Here is a 9,371-nt window from a genome sequence, read left to right as displayed (position 1 = left end):
TTCTAACCTTTTAATCCAGTTGTTGGTATATGGGGTTTGATTCAATCTCGTGTTTTTGTTTTTTCAATGAAGGTTGATTACATATTGGGGGATAATCCTCTCAAGATGTCATACATGGTTGGATATGGTTCCCACTATCCAAAACGTATTCATCATAGAGACTCTTCTCTTCCTTAGAAGGCAAATCATCCTAAGCCCATTCCATGCAATGCAAACTTCCAATCTCTGTACAGCAATTCCCCCAATCCCAACATCTCGGTGGGAGATATGGTGGGAGGCCCAGAAAGCATGGATCGATTTCCTGATGACTAAAATGGTTACGAGCAATCAAAACCTTCTAGATATATCAATGCACCTTTAGTAGGCTCCCTTACTTATTTGGCCCATTCTACCATGTCCTGAAGTACCTTTCCCTCTGTACCTCCTTATGTAAACCAGACAAGGAGGATGGATGGAAGAACTATCTTCATGTTCAACTATTTGGTTTCAATTATGTGTTGTAGTGAAGTAACTATATATCTATAGTAATGTTTTAAAAGAAGCATTCTAAGAAATCCAGCCTATCTCCTGAAGTATCTTACCCTCTGGACCTCCTTATCTAAACCAGAGGAGGAGGATGATAGATGGAACTCTGAATTATAGTGAAGTAACTATATAGCTATGGTAGTGCCCCTGGAACAAGTGTTCTAAGCGGGCCACAACAGAGTCTGCCATTGTATTTATTGCTAATTAATGAAATGGATCAAGTCAAGACTTTACTCGTTGAGAATTCTCACTCGTTAATGCAAGAATTTGTGACATGGTGCAAAGCCACGAGACAATGCACTGATAGTTCTTTAAATTGGGGAAGTCATTTCACTCATCATCTACAAAAACTTTCATGCTTAAAATCATCTACAATACCTACTATCTTCGTCCCATAAATCTTCAGGGGAAATATTCCATTTCATTTCAGTAATGCTTTAGAGTTTCGGTGTTTGGAATTGATTTTCAATAATCCCACCCATGTTGTGTTCTATCCTTAATATTTGCAATGTGGATAATTGTTTGTATTCTTCTTTGCCTTAGAAATAGGACCAAGTTGAACTAGAACTTATTTTTTAGTAAGGAGCCAAAGAGATTCAAAAACTCGAGCTGGATGTTTATAGACAGTTGGTTTTATTTTAGTTCTCATTATTGTAGAGTTTGTTTTTTCATGCATTGGACTGTGAAATCTAACATTCAAAAGAGACATCTTGCTTGTACTTCCTTGGACTTCCCTATAGTGTTATTAACAAGTCAATTCCTGTGAGGATCATGAAATTTTCCATGGATAATCAGAATCATGTTGTCATTGTTGTGGTGAGAAGAGTATTCTACAACACAGGGTCGTGGAAGTAGCAGTCTCTCTTTTGGTGTCTTTGTTGAGTGCAAAAAGGGACAAAATGTGTCAAGAGGTGAAAACCACTTTGCACTTCTAGTTTTCATTGTTTCCTTTTTTATTTTGTAGGTAGACTTGGTTGGAGGATACTATGATGTAAGAGACAGTGTTAAATTTGTGTTTCCAATGGCATTCACCACAACGATGTTGTCATGGAGTGTTTTGGAATTCGGTGGGTTCATGGGTGGTGAGCTGGCCAACTCAAAGGATGCCATTCACTAGGCCACAGATTACCTGCTGAAAGCAACTGCACATCCAGGCACCATATATGTCCAGGTAAGTAAGGAGCCAAAGATATTCAAAAACTCGAGTTGGGTATTTATAGACAGCTGGTTTTATTTCAGTTCTCATTGTTGTAGAGTTTGTTTTTTCATGCATTGGACTGTGCAATCTAACATTCAGAAGAGACATCTTGCTTGTACTTCCTTGGACTTCCCTATAGTGTTATTAGCAAGTCAATTCCTGTGAAGATCATGAAATTTTCGACGGATAATTGGAATCATGTTGTCATTATTGTGGTGAGAAAAAAATTCTACAGCACAGGGTGGTGGAAGTAGCAGTCTCTATTTTGGTGTCTTTATTGAGTGTAAAAAGGGACAAAATGTCTCAAGAGGTGAAAACCTCTTTTCACTTCCAGTTTTCATTATTTCGTTTTTTATTTTGCAGGTGGACATGGTTGGAGGATACTATGATGCAAGAGAGAATGTTAAATTTGGGTTTCCAATGGCATTCAACACAACGATGTTGTCATGGAGTGTTTTGGAATTCAGTGGGTTCATGGGTGGTGAGCTAGCCAACTCAAAGGATGCCATTTGTTGGGCCACAGATAACCTTCTAAAAGCAATTGCACATCTAGGCACCTTATATGTCCAGGTAAATGCATATATAGTACAAAACGATTCAACTCTCTACAAACTAACCCATGTCATGCTCTGTATCTATAGCCATTGTTTATCTGACTAACAATACAAGATACATTACTTGTTTTGCATCTTATGGCTAAAATCTATTCAATGTTCAAACTTGTGTCAGGTAGGGGATCCCAACACTGATCACAAATGTTGGGAAAGGCCAGAAGATATGGACACAACTTGCACTATTTATAAAATTGACAGCCAACATCCTGGTTCAGATGTTGAGGCTGAAACAGCTGCAGCACTTGCAGCTGCATCCCTTGTATTTCGCAAATCTGATCCTTCATATTCCAAATGACTTATTCATACTGCCATGAGGGTAAGTACTAAAATGGTTACCTCTTTTAAGTTTACATTGTAGGAATTCACTGTAAATCCCCACAGCTGACCTTGTTGCCTTGGGATTCTCAGGTATTTGATTTTGTTGATAAGCACAGAGGAGCTTATAGTGACTCACTTAGATCTGGAGTTTGTCCATTCTATTGCTCATACTCTGGATATGAGGTACTGTTAAATATAATGTCAAATTTTGAGCTGATTCTTAGCCTGCCAGATGAGGTTGAAGATTTATGACTGACTTGCTTTTGGGATCATCTCAGGATGAACTACTCTGGGGAGTTGCTTGGCTGCATAAGGCAACACACAACCCAACTTATCTAAATTACATTCAATCAAAAGGTCAGTCATTAGGAGCTAATGAATCAGACAATATATTTGGGTGGGACAATAAACATGCAGGTGCTCGAGTCCTCCTATCAAAGGTATAACAACATCTATTTATTTTTTTTGGTTAGTGATTTAGTGATTGTTAGCACATTCTTATATACTCATTGGGTTTCAATTTGATTATGTACCTACTGGGTTTGAATTTGTGAGCTATTGCATGGTTTGAATGTGTGCAAGAGTTCTTGCTATGAAAAGTGAAGTCTCTTCATGACTACAAAGGACATGCTGACAATTATATTTTCTCTCTTCTCCCTGGAGTATCTTATTCACATGCTAAATATACTCCAGGTATTTGCTTTTTTCACTGGTTTTGAAGGGTATACATGCTCTCTCCTCAACATTTTATTTTGATTCTAACTTTGGGTATATTCTTGTGTAAGTAGGAGGGCTTCTTTACACAATGCCTGATAGCAATTTGCAATATGTTACATCTTCTTCCTTCTTGCACTTCACTTATGCTAAATACCTGAGCTCCTCCAAACAAGTAGTAACTTGTGCGTCAATAAATTTTAGTCCAAATAGACAAAGAACTATTGGAAAACGCCAGGTATAGATTCATGGAAACCCACTAATTAATTTTTCTAACCTTTTAATCCAGTTATTAGTATATGGGGTCTGATTCAATCCCATGTTTTTATTTTTTCAATGAAGGTTGATTACATATCGGGGGATAATCCTCTCGAGATGTCATACATGGTTGGATATGGTTCCCACTATCCAAAACGTATTCATCATAGAGGCTCTTCTCTTCCCTGCAAGGCAAATCATCCTCAACCCATTCCATGCAACGTAGGCTTCCAATCTCTGTACAACAATGTACCCAATCTCAACATCTTAGTAGGAGCCGTGGTGGGAGGCATGGACAAATGGATTGATTTCCTGATGACCGAAATGATTACGAGAAACCAGAGCCTTCTACATATATCAATGCACCTTTAGTAGGCCCCCTTACTTATTTGGCCCATTCTACCATGTCCTAAAGTACCTTGCCCTTTGTACCTCCTTATGTAAACGAGACAAGGAGGATGGATGGAAGAATTATCTTCATGTTCAATTATTTGGTTTCAATTTTGTGTTGTAGTTAAGTAACTATATATCTATAGTAATGCTTTAAAAGAAGCATTCTAAGAAATCCAGCCTATCTCCTTAAGTATCTTACCCTCTGGACCTCCTTATCTAAACCAAAGGAGGAGGATGATAGAGGGAACTCTGAATTGTAGTGAAGTAACTATATATCTATGGTATTGCCCCTGGAAGACTTTACTCGTTCAGAATTCTCACTCGTTAATGCCAGAATTTGTGACATGGCGCAGAGCCACGAGACAATGCACTGATAGTTCTTTAAATTGGGGAAGTCATTTCCCTCATCATCTACAAAAACTTTCATGCTTAAAATCATCTACAATACCTACTATCTTCGTCCCATAAATCTTCAGGGAAAGATTCCATTTCATTTCAGTAATGCTTTGGAGTTTTGGTGTTTGGAATTGATTTGCAAAAGTCCCACCCATGTTGTGTTCTATCCTTAATATTCGCAATATGGATATGTGTTTGTATTCTTCTTTGCGTTAGAAATAGGACCAGTTTGAACTATAACTTATTTTATAGTAAGGATCCAAACATATTCAAAAACTCGAGCAAGGTGTTTATGGACAGTTGGTTTTATTTCAGTTCTCATTGTTGTAGAGTTTGCCTTTTCATGCATTGGACTGTGAAATCTAACATTCAGAAGAGACATCTTGCTTGTACTTCCTTGGACTTCCCTATAGTGTTATTAACAAGTCAATCCCTGTGAAGATCATGAAATTTTCCATGGATAATCAAAATCATGTTGTCATTGTTGTGGTGAGAAGAGCATTCTAAAACACAGGGTGGTGGAAGTAGCAGTCTCTCTTTTGGTGTCTTTGTTGAGTGTAAAAAGGGACAAAATGTCTCAAGAGGTGCAAACCACTTTTACATTCAATCAAAAGGTCAGTCATTAGGAGCGGTTGAATCAGACAATATATATTATGTCATTACCTTACAACGTTTCCTTTGCAACATGTGGTGCAAATGCTAGTATAAACTTATGTACAATCTATTATGCTTGTTACTACTTTTATTTTTAAATAAAAACTTTCATTAGTAGGAAAGTGCCTTGTTATTTGCTTTTTGAAGCAAGAGCTACATCACTTTCATATTTAAAAATACACTTAATTTTATTAGCAATGAATAATAAAATACCAAGTTAGGATTCTCAATACATCAATTTTTTTGGTAAATCAAAATAACTTTCATATTGCCCCACTCTTTTGAAATCCAAAAATTGCAAAAGCAATATATTTATAGTCTTTCAAAAGGATATTAAATAATCAAAGGGTTGAAAGCATTTTTGCAATAAAATGTGGGAAATATTAGAAAACTTGTTGAGGTATTGAACATGCTTGCTGACAGCGAGTAAATTCTTTTATGATAGCAATGTAATCTTCACCGATGTACTCAACATGGCTGTTGGTAGTGAAGCAATACTGGAATTAAGAGAGATGAAGACAATATTATGCAAATTGTATTGATAGTATTAAAATTCAAAACTTAGTATTAACAGTTCATAATTGATTTTATTTGGGTTTAAAGATGAAAAATAACTTCATCATTTGGCTCTTATTCTAAAAGATTCAATTTTTGTCATGTAGATACTTATATTTGATTGTTTACCATATTTTCAAAATATCAAACATTTACAAATTGATCATAATTTAGAAAAAAATTATAAAGCCTTTAATTTTATTTCAATTTTAAATATTCACTAATAGAGATAATTGTTTCTCCCTATGTGTTGCCATTAGTTGTTAGGCCTACAACAACTCCCCTTATTTTTTAAATAGGGACCTTTTAATTTTTTTAGTTTTTGTTTCATTTAAAAATTGCCTAAAGAACACACACACATATATAGACAATAATAAATAGTTAAGGTCAGAGGTTGGAAGTCTCAATATCATTGAAAATCTGTCCTGACTCCTGACCTCCTGACTATCTGATCTTCGAAACTCGTGAGTCATGTATTTGTGTTACTTTCGGCTTGAGATAGTCCCAAACTCCAGTTGTCCTAACCTTGTTTAGTCTTTGTCATGTAAATACTTCTATTTTATTGTTTACCTTATTTTCAAAATATCAAACATTTACAGATTGATCTCTAGGGTCGTATACTTGTGAAGTACACTTGCATAATATATGCTAGGAATCAACTTTCAATTTAAGAGTGACTTAACCTATTGAAATGATGGAAAACCTATTCATGAAATATGGCTAAGATGAGTATGCACATGCTTCAAAAGTCTCAAATTCGGAACTTTGAAAGCAATCTTTTAATCTATGAAATTGAAATGATGATTGACATGAAAGTAAACTTACTCTATTGATGTGAAAATAAATCTATTCTAGTGACATGAAAGTAAATCTATATTGTCAATGGGAAAGTAAATTTATCTTATGAATAAGAAAGTAAATATATTATAATGACTTGAAAGTAAATTTAATCTAGAAAGCAACAAATCCTATACTAAGAAAGCATTGAGTTCTTAAACTATGAAATTTAAAGGCAACTTATTTTGAAAATAGTGAGAGATCAATTGAAATTTCTAATGTGTGCATTGTCAAATTAGTATCATTCGTGAGTATCTACGAATCTAAAAACAAACAAATTGAAAATAAATGAATGCAATAATGCTTGACCTGCAAAAGAACAAAAATGGAATGACCATAAAATAGTGTAAACATTGCATATAATAAAAAGACTTGAAGTAAACGAAAAAGAAACTAATATATCTTGCAAAATGAAACATTAAAATACACTCATACTCATCAAGTGGCCATCATGAAGTGCATGAGAGGTAGAAATTTGAGAAAACTATTGATCAAACACCAAATTTCAACATGAAAGTACAACCATATCAAAGTGAATTACAATGGTATTCATTACATCACTCATAAGCATAGTGTCAATCCTTAACATCCAAAACTCTACACTGAAGCATGAGCATAGCTCCCAAACTTTTCACACCTTTTGAGAGGAGAAGGCACTCTTATTTATACAAAAACTAAGATAACTAATTCATAAATGTAGATCCACAAATCTCTCATGTGGTTACAACCATGAGTTGACATCTAGTAATTAGCATCTCTTCATATCCTCTTACAAATCTTTCCTAGCTTTGATAGGAGACATTTATGAAAACTTCCATGATCCTTCTCCATGAAATGTACTTGACCAATGATCTCAAATCTTCCTCAAATCTTCAAGAGTTTGAAGAGGAAATTATAATTTGAGTCTTGGAGGCCAAATGTGACTGTCCTAGAATCTTCAAATATGCCTACACACATCACAAAACTCATCCAACTTTTATATATAAGTGGATACATGTTTTTTTTTTTTAACCATAAATTCACTCAAAATACCAAAATAAATTTATTGGAAAATAATGTGTATAAGCCAATATTTAATTATGAAAATGGTCTTAGTGCATAGTTATGGAGTTGCAGAATATGGTAAATTTTGAAGCAAAGTGAAAGAAAAGAGGGTGAAATGAATGACATTTTGGAGATCCAACACACTAGTAGAGATAATTGTTTCTCCCAATGTGTTGTCATTAATTGTTAGGCATATAACAAGTCCCCTTATTTTTAAAATTTTACAATAGGAACCCTTTTAATTTTGTTAGTTTTTGTTTCATTTAAAAATTGCCTAAAGAAAACATGTTTATATATATATATATATATATATATATATATATATATATATAGATATGACTCACAAGATTCGAAGATTAGATAGTCGAGAGGCCAAGAGTCGGGACAAATTTTCAATGATATCGAGAGAGAGAGAGAGAGAGAGTATATATATATATATATATAGAGAGAGAGAGAGAGAGAGAGTAATAAATAGTTAAGGTCAGAGGTCGAAAGTCTCGATATCATTGAAAATTTGTCATGACTCATATATATATAGAGAGAGAGAGAATAATAAATAGTTAAGGTCGGAGGTTGAAAGTCTCGATATCATTGAAAAGTTGTCCTGACTCTTGGCCTCTCGACTATCTAATCTTCGAAGCTTGTGAGTCATGTATGTGTGTTACTTCCGACTTGCAATAGTCCTGACCTTCTTGACCTCCCAACTAGTCTAGTTAACCTTTTTGGTTTTTATATGATTTTTCATTCTTTTTTGTTTTGTTTCATTTTAATTAAATAAGAACAACAGTTAGGTAGTCGACATACCGATGCTCATTATAATCTTTGAATATAAATAAAACCTTCACCTCATGACTACCCAAGTACTTCCTCAGTTAATGAGTGGTTTAACAGTGGGCTTTCATGACAGATTTAATAAACATTAATGAACAAGTACGCACTTTACTAAATTTTATTTATTTTGCATGATTTCTGATAAATTCACCATTCTTTATTTCGAGAAGTTGTTAAATGCTTAAATTTGAGTTTTTTCGCATTAAAATTTTTTAAGCTGTTTGTGCACAAAACACCTAATTTTCAACAAAAACAATAGTGATTTTTTTAATCAAGTATGCATTTAGTTGGTTAGTATTAAGTTTGTTTTGAATTTGTTAATTAAAATTGTTCAATTGTTTTGTTAAATTCATTTTCTTATTATTAATTCTACTCCATTACAGGTTATTTGAAAATAGTTAAGAAAGGAGAAACGCAGGCTTCTAGACACACATTTCAAGAAGTCAAGAAGAAAATGAAAGTAGCGAAAGCCCCAAGACCAAAATATTCCAATTTAAATCCTTCCCTCATTTCGTATACGACTTATAGGTCTCAGGACACAGGCAAGCTTTCGTGGGAAGAAATATTTAGTTTCTTTGAAGAAAGGAAATGGGTAGAATCATAGTATTCAGATGATGAATCTTCTTTATACTATGAAGCAATTAGGAAAACCGAGTTGCATAAAATTGCAACCCAACCCAACATTTTTTCTTATTACGATATGATAAGTTGGATTTTGACTCGTGCTCTTGTATCAACTTCTTCTATTTATGATCATAATTAATATGTTATTACTTCTTGTAAACCTAAAGTTCTTAGCACCATCTATTAGTTAAATCCTCCTGAAATCCTTCTGAACAAAGAATTTTTAGATGAATTCCATCATAATGTTCTAAAAAAAATAACAATCATTATAACTTAGTCATTAAAGACTGGTTCCATGATCCTGAAAGATGCAAATTGAAAACAGGAAAAGATCACCCAGTAGTAATCCTTAAATCCCCTTTCAGATATATAATCAAGATGTTTTCTACAATATATGGAGAAGTGAATCC

At 34.1% G+C, this 9,371-nt stretch overlaps 1 pseudogene; it reads left to right on the top strand.

Moving 5' to 3' along the window:
- Positions 1–1,531: 1,531 nt before the first annotated feature.
- Positions 1,532–4,040, top strand: LOC149140950 (endoglucanase 17-like; annotated as a pseudogene).
- Positions 4,041–9,371: the final 5,331 nt, after the last annotated feature.

Source organism: Pinus tabuliformis, chromosome X, assembly GCF_031772625.1.
Source record: "Pinus tabuliformis cultivar Carrire ecotype Pingquan chromosome X, CPIR1, whole genome shotgun sequence".
Classification (NCBI taxonomy): domain Eukaryota; kingdom Viridiplantae; phylum Streptophyta; class Pinopsida; order Pinales; family Pinaceae; genus Pinus; species Pinus tabuliformis.
This window is presented reverse-complemented; position numbering and strand designations above follow the sequence as displayed.